The sequence below is a fragment of the Rutidosis leptorrhynchoides genome, chromosome 4 (genome assembly GCF_046630445.1).
Source record: "Rutidosis leptorrhynchoides isolate AG116_Rl617_1_P2 chromosome 4, CSIRO_AGI_Rlap_v1, whole genome shotgun sequence".
Classification (NCBI taxonomy): Eukaryota; Viridiplantae; Streptophyta; class Magnoliopsida; order Asterales; family Asteraceae; genus Rutidosis; species Rutidosis leptorrhynchoides.
Genome location: NC_092336.1, coordinates 534948959 through 534962168, shown reverse-complemented (window position 1 = coordinate 534962168; position 13210 = coordinate 534948959).

Sequence of the window (13210 nt, the reverse complement as noted above, 5' to 3'; positions counted from 1 at the left end):
CACTCTTGGGTTGCAGAATGTTTAAGTTCCGCTGGAATTTTGGATACTCTGTCCAAAATCTATCAAAAACTAAGTTCGGGTGTAGATTTGCTTCAACTGCTCGTGACAATGGAATAAAAGGGTGCGGTTGATTTTGTTTGTATTGTGTACTGAAATCTTGATCCTCGTCATCTTCATTATAAGTATTAAAGTTTTGTGGCGCGGATGAAGATTCACCTCGTTCATTCTGCGAAACACATTAAACAAAAAGGAATTAGTGCATCCAAAAATGCATTGGTATTAGCAAAATAACAAATAAAAATAACTAACATGACATGTTTAATTAGAATCAAATTTATACACATTTTCATATTTTTATCAATTCTATACTTTTTCAAATAAACAAATATGAGAATGTATACAATGTTCATAAGTATGTAACTTCTAAAACATGTCAAAAAGAATCATTATAACAATTAAACGAGTTCCAATTGGCATTCATATCAAATTAATCAAGTTCATTCAATTTGGCCTTAAAAAGTCAACAAATTGCCTCAAAAATCATGTTTGTAATCAAAGTTTGGATCAATTAATACCTCAAACATGTTACACTACTTAATTTAGCATCAATTCATAACAAAAATCGGCCATAACTCGTTTATATCAAAAAGCCCCAATTTTACTCATGAACACAAACCCTAGATTTCTAAAATTTTTAAAGTTTTTGGCTTCAAATCATGTTCAATAGCATCAATCCAGGTTATACAACTATAATATACAAGCAATTTAACTATAATCAAGCTAGAAATCATCAAATTCAAATTCGGTAAAAATTCTATCAAGAACACTACAAATTCGAAATTAAATGGTGTTTAGATGTAGGAATTACCATTCTTCTTGAAAGGGTTCTAGGTAGGAATCTCCACATTGTTATATAACAACAAATTTGATAAAAACGGTGTAAAATTACGATTTTTGGGGTGTTTTTTCGTGGGTTTTTGCGCAGAATATGTGTGGTGTGTGTGTGAAGAAACTGGTCTGTTGACCAGTTTATCCTTTCTGAATTTTGGTAACTCCGCGATCTCGAAGGAATATGCGCTTACAGCTCTGCGATCTCGAAGTGATTTTTTTTTATAAAAATCTTTAACTAATTAAAACAAATAATTAAATTAATTTTAAAATTTTGTTTTCCTTGTTATTTAGGACGAGGTCATTTCGGATCGTTGTCCTAGTCCGTCCCTCGACAAAATTTTAAAATTTGTCATTTTTTAAGCGTTGTTTTAAAGGCAAAGATTTTTGGGTTATTTAATGTTTTTGGCATACTTTAGATCAATAAGATTAAAAATAAAGATAACAAAATTTCTCGTCCCTCCCTTGGGTAAAGCAATTTCGGTTCAACGACCTAGTCTTCAACTCACGATGAATTTTAAATATCAAATTTTTAACTTAATGAAATAAAGTAAATTTTTTTTTTATTCACACCAAACTTATATTTAAAATGCATAAAATTAAAAATTCAAACAAATATCATTAATATTTAAATATATTAGTTTTACAAACTTATATTGAAAATGTTAATTAAAATATTTAAAAACTTAAATATATTGGTTTTAAAAATTTACAATAATAATTTAATATTAATTTAAAAACATGGTAAAGATAAAATTAAAAATCTTTTTGGTCTTTTATCCCACTTTAATCAATCAAATATTATCAAAAATATACGCTCCTCTTTTGGATAAAGTAATTTTGGCTATATTACCTAGTTTTACTCATGACGAATTTCTGAAATATTTTGGATTGATTGATTAAAGATATTTATACCTTAAGAATAAACGGTAAATTTCGCAGTGATGTAATAAATTTTTGTATGATATCAATAATTTCGGTTTCGCATACCTAATTTTATTGAATACCAATTTAATACTTTATAGCGAATGATTTAGCGTTTATTATCAAAAGGTTAACATCAATAAATAAAAACAAAAATAAAAACTGTACAAACTTACCTATGAGATAGAATTCTCAGAGACCCGCTTTAGCTGACTCATAGGAGAGTCGTGTGATTTGGTTTTCCATAGCTACATAAGCGTAACCTCGATTTTTTAATAACTTTTCTTCTAAACATATGAACGGTCCTTCTCTGCATAGAGTAACAAATTCGGTATTTGAATATGTTTGATTGTTCGAACATTTACCTTCGTGTGACCATTTTCCGCATTTATAACATCTTTCAAGGCGCCGTGCTCTTCTTTTTGTTGCGGATTTTGATTTTCCTTTACCAAAATGTATCTTATGATGATTGTTCCTGAGTTCTTTTCTTACTCCGTCCATTTTGCCTCTTGTGAATGATACCAATTCACTCGAAAGGGTGTCATTATTACGTTTAGTAATCATAGCGTGTAGTAGTAGACCATGGTTCAGATCAAAGGAATTCTTCATCTCGTAAAACCTAAAAGAAATAAAAATTCAGAATGGGGGAAGAAGACTGGTTCTTTAGGGTCTCCTAGGGAAAAACCATGCGGATTCCATTTTCGAAAACTACACGAAAACAGAATATCTAACTCTAACAGAAATAAATATTATCCTTAAAAGACTTGATTCTCCCCACACTTAGTTAGCTGTGGTGTCGAAATTGTGATTAACTTCGTTGTCAACTTCCATTGGATCATGTATGTAATGTTTAACTCTGTGACCATTAACTTTAAATTCAATCCCATTTGAATTTATTAACTCTATTGTTCCGTATGAGAAAACTCTTTTGACTAAAAATGATCCAGACCATCTTGATTTCAATTTTCCAAGAAATAGCTTGAATCTTGAATTAAAAAGAAGAACTCTGTCTCCTTCTTTAAATTCTTTTAAACTTCTAATTCTTTTATCATGCCATTTCTTCATTCTTTCCTTATAGATTAACGAATTTTCATATGCTTCATGTCTTAATTCTTCTAATTCGTTTAGCTGACTTAACCGTAGATTTCCAGTTTCATGTAAATCAAGATTACATGTCTTCAAAGCCCAAAATGCTTTGTGTTCAATTTCTACTAGAAGGTGACATGCTTTTCCGTAAACAAGTTTAAAAGGTGTGGTTCCAATTGGAGTTTTGTAGGCTGTTCTAAAAGCCCATAGTGCATCCTCCAATTTCATGGACCATTCCATTGGATTCGATCCTACGGTTTTCTCTAGAATACGTTTTAATGCTCGGTTGGTATTTTCAACTTGTCCACTTATTTGTGGATGATAAGCGGTTGAGATTTTATGAGTTACTCCATATCTTTTGAGAATTTTCTCAAGTTGATTGTTACAAAAATGAGTACCCCGATCACTTATTAAAGCTTTCGGTGTTCCGAACCTTGCAAAAAGATGTTTTAAGAAGTTGACTACAACTCGTGCATCGTTAGTTGGAAGAGCTTGTGCTTCCGCCCATTTAGATACATAATCAATGGCAACGAGAATGTAGAGATTATTATGAGATTTTGGAAATGGACCCATAAAGTCAATACCCCAAACGTCAAATACTTCACATACTTGAATGACATTTTGTGGTATTTCATCACGTTGACTTATTTTTTCGGCCCTTTGACAAGCATCACAGGATTTACAAAGAAGGTGCGCGTCTTTGAAAATTGTAGGCCAATAGAATCCAGCGTCATAGACTTTTCTTTCTATGAGTTGAGGCCCATAATGCCCTCCTGTTGGTCCTGTGTGACAATGGTTTAAGATTTGACTAGCTTCATCTCCGAATACACATCGGCGTATTATTCCATCGGGACAACTTTTAAACAAATGTGGATCTTCCCAGAAATAGTGCTTTATATCACTAAAGAATTTCTTTCGTTTTTGGTATGACAATCATTTTTCAAGGAATCCACATACTAAATAGTTTGCATAGTCTGCAAACCATGGAATTTCATTATAATCAATTCTCAATAGATATTCATCAGGAAAGTTGTCTTGTATGGCCGATTCATTTAGAACTTCTAATTCGGGATTTTCAAGATGAGAAAGATGATCAGCGGCGAGATTTTCTGCTCCCTTTTTGTCTCGGATTTCAATATCGAACTCTTGTAAGAGTAAGATCCAACGGATTAATCTTGGTTTAGCATCTTGTTTTGAAAATAGATATCTAAGAGCAGAATGGTCAGTATAGACCACCGTTTTAGCTAAAACGAGATATGAACGAAATTTGTCAAAAGCAAAGACAATAGCAAGGAGTTCTTTTTCAGTAGTTGTGTAATTTTTTTGTGCTCCTTGTAACGTCTTACTAGCGTAATAAATAGGTTGAAATCATTTTTCAATCCTTTGTCCTAAAACGGCTCCCATTGCAAAATCACTTGCATCGCACATGAGTTCAAACGGTAGATTCCAATTTGGAGTTATCATGATCGGTGCATTAATGAGTTTTTCTTTAAGAATATTAAAAGATTTGATGCATTCATCTGAAAAGATGAATGGAGCATCCTTTTCTAGGAGTTTATTCATAGGAGTGGCAATTTTAGAAATTTTTTTTATGAAACGTCGGTAAAAACCGGCATGCCCTAGAAAACTCCTAACTCCTCTAACATTGGTGGGATGTGGAAGTTTAGCAATTACATCTACTTTAGCTCTATCCACTTCTATTCCTTCCTTTGAAATTTTATGACCAAGAACGATGCCTTCTTTAACCATGAAATGGCATTTCTCCCAATTAAGAACTAGATTTGATTGCTCGCATCTAATAAGCATTCGTTCAAGATTAACTAGACATGTTACAAATGTATCACCGAAGACTGAGAAGTCATCCATGAAAACTTCCATGCATTCTTCTATCATGTCGTGAAAAATCGCCATCATGCACCTTTGAAAGGTTGCAGGGGCGTTGCAAAGTCCAAATGGCATGCGTTTGTAAGCAAAAGTACCATAAGGGCATGTGAACATGGTTTTCTCTTGATCCTCGGGTGCTATTGAGATTTGAAAATATCCAAAAAAACCGTCAAGAAAACAATAGTAACTGTTTCCGGCTAATCTTTCCAACATTTGATCATTGAAAGGTAAGGGAAAGTGATCTTTTCTGGTGGCGTCATTTAATTTTCTATAATCAATACAAACACGCCATCCTGTTACAGTCCTAGTAGGAATAAGCTCATTTTTTTCTTTTGTGATGACAGTCATGCCACCCTTCTTAGGCACGCATTACCCATAGACTATCAGAGATTGGATAAATTAAACCTGCATCTAGCAGTTTAATAATTTCTTTCTTAACAACATCTTGTATATTAGGATTTAGTCTACATTGGCGTTGCACATAGGTTTTATGGCCTTCTTCCATAAGGATTTTATGTGTGCAATACGAAGGACTTATGCCTTTAATGTCATGAATCTTCCATGCAATAGCTAGTTTATGAGCTTTTAGCACAGAAATGAGTTGAGATTTTTCATTTTCAGTAAGAGAAGACGATATTATTACAGGTAATTCAGATTTACCATGTAAATAAGCATATTTCAAATGGTTTGGAAGTGGCTTTAACTCTAATGTCGGTGGTTCTTCTATCGATGATTTGTATCGATATCTGTCTTTCTCTTTTAGCATTTGAAGTTCTTCTGTTATTGGTTCATAATCATTAGCCATGAGTGTAGCTAACATTTCAGTTTCATCAATTTGTTCAGTTCCTTCTCCTAAAGAACATTCCCCTGTTCCTTGTAATTCTGGAAATTCTTCTAACAATTCTGCATGTGAATCTATAGTTTGAATATAATAACATGTATCATCTGCAGATTGCGGTTGTTGCATGGCTCTATCAATAGAAAATGAAATGTCCCGTTCTTATTGATTAAAAACGTTCCATATTAATTGATTTCGTTGCGAGGTTTTGACCTCTATATGAGACGTTTTTCAAAGACTGCATTCATTTAAAACAAACCATAACCTTTATTTCATAGATAAAGGTTTTAAAAAGCTTTACGCAGATTATCAAATAATGATAATCTAAAATATCCTGTTTACACACGACCATTACATAATGGTTTACAATACAAATATGTTACAATAAAATAAGTTTCTTGAATGCAGTTTTTACACAATATCATACAAGCATGGACTCCAAATCTCGTCCTTATTTAAGTATGCGACAGCGAAAGCTCTTAATAATTACCTGAGAATAAACATGCTTAAAACGTCAACAAAAATGTTGGTGAGTTATAGGTTTAACCTATATATATCAAATCATAATAATAGACCACAAGATTTCATATTTCAATACACATCCCATACATAGAGATAAAAGTCATTCATATGGTGAACACCTGGTAACCGACATTAACAAGATGCATATATAAGAATATCCCCATCATTCCGGGACACCCTTCGGATATGATATAAATTTCGAAGTACTAAAGCATCCGGTACTTTGGATGGGGTTTGTTAGGCCCAATAGATCTATCTTTAGGATTCGCGTCAATTAGGGTGTCTGTTCCCTAATTCTTAGATTACCAGACTTAATAAAAAGGAGCATATTCGATTTCGATAATTCAACCATAGAATGTAGTTTCACGTACTTGTGTCTATTTTGTAAATCATTTATAAAACCTTCATGTATTCTCATCCCAAAAATATTAGATTCTAAAAGTGGGACTATAACTCACTTTCACAGATTTTTACTTCGTCGGGAAGTAAGACTTGGCCACTGGTTGATTCACGAACCTATAACAATATATACATATATATCAAAGTATGTTCAAAATATATTTTCAACACTTTTAATATATTTTGATGTTTTAAGTTTATTAAGTCAGCTGTCCTCGTTAGTAACCTACAACTAGTTGTCCACAGTTAGATGTACAGAAATAAATCGATAAATATTATCTTGAATCAATCCACGACCCAGTGTATACGTATCTCAGTATTGATCACAACTCAAACTATATATATTTTGGAATCAACCTCAACCCTGTATAGCTAACTCCAACATTCACATATAGAGTGTCTATGGTTGTTCCGAAATATATATAGATGTGTCGACATGATAGGTCGAAACATTGTATACGTGTCTATGGTATCTCAATATTACATAATATACAATACAAGTTGATTAAGTTATGGTTGGAATAGATTTGTTACCAATTTTCACGTAGCTAAAATGAGAAAAATTATTCAATCTTGTTTTACCCATAACTTCTTCATTTTAAATCCGTTTTGAGTGAATCAAATTGCTATGGTTTCATATTGAACTCTATTTTATGAATCTAAACAGAAAAAGTATAGGTTTATAGTCGGAAAAATAAGTTACAAGTCGTTTTTGTAAAGGTAGTCATTTCAGTCGAAAGAACGACGTCTAGATGACCATTTTAGAAAACATACTTCCACTTTGAGTTTAACCATAATTTTTGGATATAGTTTCATGTTCATAATAAAAATCATTTTCTCAGAATAACAACTTTTAAATCAAAGTTTATCATAGTTTTTAATTAACTAACCCAAAACAGCCCGCGGTGTTACTACGACGGCGTAAATCCGGTTTTACGGTGTTTTTCGTGTTTCCAGGTTTTAAATCATTAAGTTAGCATATCATATAGATATATAACATATGTTTAGTTGATTTTAAAAGTCAAGTTAGAAGGATTAACTTTTGTTTGCGAACAAGTTTAGAATTAACTAAACTATGTTCTAGTGATTACAAGTTTAAACCTTCGAATAAGATAGCTTTATATGTATGAATCGAATGATGTTATGAACATCATTACTACCTTAAGTTCCTTGGATAAACCTACTGGAAAAGAGAAAAATGGATCTATCTTCAATGGATCCTTGGATGGCTCGAAGTTCTTGAAGCAGAATCATGACACGAAAACAAGTTCAAGTAAGATCATCACTTGAAATAAGATTATTATAGTTATAGAAATTGAACCAAAGTTTGAATATGATTATTACCTTGTATTAGAATGATAACCTACTGTAAGAAACAAAGATTTCTTGAGGTTGGATGATCACCTTACAAGATTGGAAGTGAGCTAGTAAACTTGAAAGTATTCTTGATTTTATGAAACTAGAACTTTTGGAATTTATGAAGAACACTTAGAACTTGAAGATAGAACTTGAGAGAGATCAATTAGATGAAGAAAATTGAAGAATGAAAGTGTTTGTAGGTGTTTTTGGTCGTTGGTGTATGGATTAGATATAAAGGATATGTAATTTTGTTTTCATGTAAATAAGTCATGAATGATTACTCATATTTTTGTAATTTTATGAGATATTTTATGCTAGTTGCCAAATGATAGTTCCCACATGTGTTAGGTGACTCACATGGGCTGCTAATATCTGATCATTGGAGTGTATATACCAATAGTACATACATCTAAAAGCTGTGTATTGTACGAGTACGAATACGGGTGCATACGAGTAGAATTGTTGATGAAACTGAACGAGGATGTAATTGTAAGCATTTTTGTTAAGTAGAAGTATTTTGATAAGTGTATTGAAGTCTTTCAAAAGTGTATAAATACATATTAAAACACTACATGTATATACATTTTAACTGAGTCGTTAAGTCATCGTTAGTCGTTACATGTAAGTGTTGTTTTGAAACCTTTAGGTTAACGATCTTGTTAAATATTGTTAACCCAATGTTTATAATATCAAATGAGATTTTAAATTATTATATTATCATGATATTATCATGTATGAATATCTCTTAATATGATATATATACATTAAATGTCTTTACAACGATAATCGTTACATATATGTCTCGTTTAAAAATCATTAAGTTAGTAGTCTTGTTTTTATATATGTAGTTCATTGTTAATATACTTAATGATATGTTTACTTATCATAGTATCATGTTAACTATATATATATCCATATATATGTCATCATATAGTTTTTACAAGTTTTAACGTTCGTGAATCACCGGTCAACTTGGGTGGTCAATTGTCTATATGAAACATATTTCAATTAATCAAGTCTTAACAAGTTTGATTGCTTAACATGTTGGAAACATTTAATCATGTAAATATCCATCTCAATTAATATATATAAACATGGAAAAGTTCGGGTCACTACAGTACCTACCCGTTAAATAAATTTCGTCCCGAAATTTTAAGCTGTTGAAGGTGTTGACGAATCTTCTGGAAATAGATGCGGGTATTTCTTCTTCATCTGATCTTCACGCTCCCAGGTGAACTCGGGTCCTCTACGAGCATTCCATCGAACCTTAACAATTGGTATCTTGTTTTGCTTAAGTCTTTTAACCTCACGATCCATTATTTCGACGGGTTCTTCGATGAATTGAAGTTTTTCGTTGATTTGGATTTCATCTAACGGAATAGTGAGATCTTCTTTAGCAAAAAATTTCTTCAAATTCGAGACGTGGAAAGTGTTATGTACAGCCGCGAGTTATTGAGGTAACTCAAGTCGGTAAGCTACTGGTCTGACACGATCAATAATCTTGAATGGTCCAATATATCTTAGATTTAATTTCCCTCGTTTACCAAATCGAACAACGCCTTTCCAAGGTGCAACTTTAAGCATGACCATCTCTCCAATTTCAAATTCTATATCTTTTCTTTTAATGTCAGCGTAGCTCTTTTGTCGACTCTGGGCGGTTTTCAATCTTTGTTGAATCTGGATGATCTTCTCGGTAGTTTCTTGTATAATCTCCGGACCCGTAATCTGTCTATCCCCCACTTCACTCCAACAAATCGGAGACCTGCACTTTCTACCATAAAGTGCTTCAAACGGTGCCATCTCAATGCTTGAATGGTAGCTGTTGTTGTAAGAAAATTCTGCTAACGGTAGATGTCGATCCCAACTGTTTCCGAAATCAATAACACATGCTCGTAGCATGTCTTCAAGCGTTTGTATTGTCCTTTAGCTCTGCCCATCAGTTTGTGGATGATAGGCAGTACTCATGTCTAGACGAGTTCCTAATGCTTGCTGTAATGTCTGCCAGAATCTTGAAATAAATCTGCCATCCCTATCAGAGATAATAGAGATTGGTATTCCATGTCTGGAGACAACTTCCTTCAAATACAGTCGTGCTAACTTCTCCATCTTGTCATCTTCTCTTATTGGCAGGAAATGCGCTGATTTGGTGAGACGATCAACTATTACCCAAATAGTATCAAAACCACTTGCAGTCCTTGGCAATTTAGTGATGAAATCCATGGTAATGTTTTCCCATTTCCATTCCGGGATTTCGGGTTATTGAAGTAGACCTGATGGTTTCTGATGCTCAGCTTTGACCTTAGAACACGTCAAACATTCTCCTATGTATTTAGCAACATCGGCTTTCATACCCGGCCACCAAAAATGTTTCTTGAGATCCTTGTACATCTTCCCCGTTCCAGGATGTATTGAGTATCTGGTTTTATGAGCTTCTCTAAGTTCCATTTCTCTCTTATCTCCAAATTTTGGTACCCAAATCCTTTCAGCCCTATACCGGGTTCCGTCTTCCCGAATATTAAGATGTTTCTCCGATCCTTTGGGTATTTCATCCTCTAAATTTCCCTCTTTTAAAACTCCTTGTTGCGCCTCCTTTATTTGAGTAGTAAGGTTATTATGAATCATTATATTCATAGATTTTACTCTAATGGGTTCTCTGTCCTTCCTGCTCAAGGCATCGGCTACCACATTGCCTTCCCCGGGTGGTAACGAATCTCAAAGTCATAATCATTCAATAATTCAATCCACCTACGCTGCCTCATATTCAGTTGTTTCTGATTAAATATGTGTTGAAGACTTTTGTGGTCGGTATATATAATACTTTTGACCCCATATAAGTAGTGCCTCCAAGTCTTTAATGCAAAAACAACCGCGCCTAATTCCAAATCATGCGTCGTATAATTTTGTTCGTGAATCTTCAATTGTCTAGACGCATAAGCAATCACCTTCGTTCGTTGCATTAATACACAACCGAGACCTTGCTTTGATGCGTCACAATAAATCACAAAATCATCATTCCCTTCAGGCAATGACAATATAGGTGCCGTAGTTAGCTTTTTCTTCAATAACTGAAATGCTTTCTCTTGTTCATCATTCCATTCAAATTTCTTCCCTTTATGCGTTAATGCAGTCAAGGGTTTTGCTATTCTGGAAAAGTCTTGGATGAACATTCTGTAGTAACCGGCTAGTCCTAAAAACTGGCATATGTGTTTCGAAGTTTTCGGGGTTTCCCACTTTTCAACAGTTTCTATCTTTGCCGGATCCACCTTAATACCTTCTTTGTTCACTATGTGACCGAGGAATTGAACTTCTTCCAACCAAAATGCACACTTTGAAAACTTAGCGTACAATTCTTCCTTCCTCAATACTTCTAACACCTTTCTCAAATGTTCACCGTGTTCTTGGTCATTCTTTGAGTAAATAAGTATGTCATCAATGAAAATAATGACAAACTTGTCAAGGTATGGTCCACACACTCGGTTCATAAGGTCCATGAACACAGCTGGTGCATTAGTTAAACCAAACGGCATGACCATAAACTCGTAATGACCGTAACGTGTTCTGAAAGCAGTCTTTGGAATATCATCTTCTTTCACCCGCATTTGATGATACCCGGAACGTAAGTCAATCTTTGAATAAACAGACGAGCCTTGTAGTTGATCAAATAAGTCGTCAATTCTCGGTAGTGGGTAGCGGTTCTTGATGGTAAGTTTGTTCAACTCTCGGTAGTCGATACACAACCTGAATGTACCATCTTTCTTCTTGACAAACAAAACAGGAGCTCCCCACGGTGATGTGCTTGGTCAAATGAAACCACGCTCTAAAAGTTCTTGTAATTGGCTTTGCAGTTCTTTCATCTCACTGGGTGCGAGTCTGTAAGGAGCACGAGCTATTGGTGCAGCTCCTGGTACAAGATCTATTTGAAATTCAACGGATCGATGTGGGGGTAATCCCGGTAATTCTTTCGGAAATACATCGGGAAATTCTTTTGCGACGGGAACATCATTGATGCTCTTTTCTTCAGTTTGTACTTTCTCGACGTGTGCTAGAACAGCATAGCAACCTTTTCTTATTAGTTTTTGTGCCTTCAAATTACTAATAAGATGTAGCTTCGTGTTGCCCTTTTCTCCGTACACCATTAAGGGTTTTCCTTTTTCTCGTATAATGCGAATTGCATTTTTGTAACAAACGATCTCTGCTTTCACTTCTTTCAACCAGTCCATACCGATTATCACATCAAAACTCCCTAACTCTACTGGTATCAAATCAATCTTAAATGTTTCGCTAACCAGTTTAATTTCTCGATTCCGACATATATTATCTGCTGAAATTAATTTACCATTTGCTAATTCGAGTAAAAATTTACTATCCAAAGGCGTCAATGGACAACTTAATTTAGCACAAAAATCTCTACTCATATAGCTTCTATCCGCACCCGAATCAAATAAAACGTAAGCAGATTTATTGTCAATAAGAAACGTACCCGTAACAAGCTCCGGGTCTTCCTGTGCCTCTGCCGCATTAATATTAAAAACTCTTCCACAGCCTTGTCCATTCGTGTTCTCCTGGTTCGGGCAATTTCTAATAATGTGGCCCGGTTTTCCACATTTATAACAAACTACATTGGCATAACTTGCTCCGACACTACTTGCTCCGCCATTACTCGTTCCGACACCATTTGTTCCTTTCGTTCTATTAACCCCTGGTCCGTAGACCTCACACTTCGCCGCGCTATGACCATTTCTTTTACACTTGTTGCAAAATTTGGTGCAGAACCCCGAGTGATTCTTTTCACACCTTTGGCATAGCTGCTTCTGATTGTTGTTGTTGTTGCGGTTATTATTGTTGTTGGGATGATTGTTGTAGTTGCTGTTGTTGTTTTTGTTGTTGTTGTTGGGCCGTTTGTTGTAGTTGCGATTGATGTTGCGATTGTTGGGATAATTGTTGCGATTATTGTTGTAATTGCTGTTGTTGTTGTATTGGTGATTCTTATCACCGTTTTCCTCCCACTTTCTTTTGACTTGCTTCACATTGGCCTCTTCAGCAGTCTGTTCTTTAATTCTTTCTTCAATTTGGTTCACGAGTTTGTGAGCCATTCTACATGCCTGTTGTATGGAGGCGGGCTCGTGTGAACTTATATCTTCTTGGATTCTTTCCGGTAATCCTTTCACAAACGCGTCGATCTTCTCTTCCTCATCTTCGAATGCTCCCGGACACAATAGGCACAATTCTGTGAATCGTCTTTCGTACGTGGTAATATCAAATCCTTGGGTTCGTAACCCTCTAAGTTCTGTCTTGAGCTTATTGACCTCG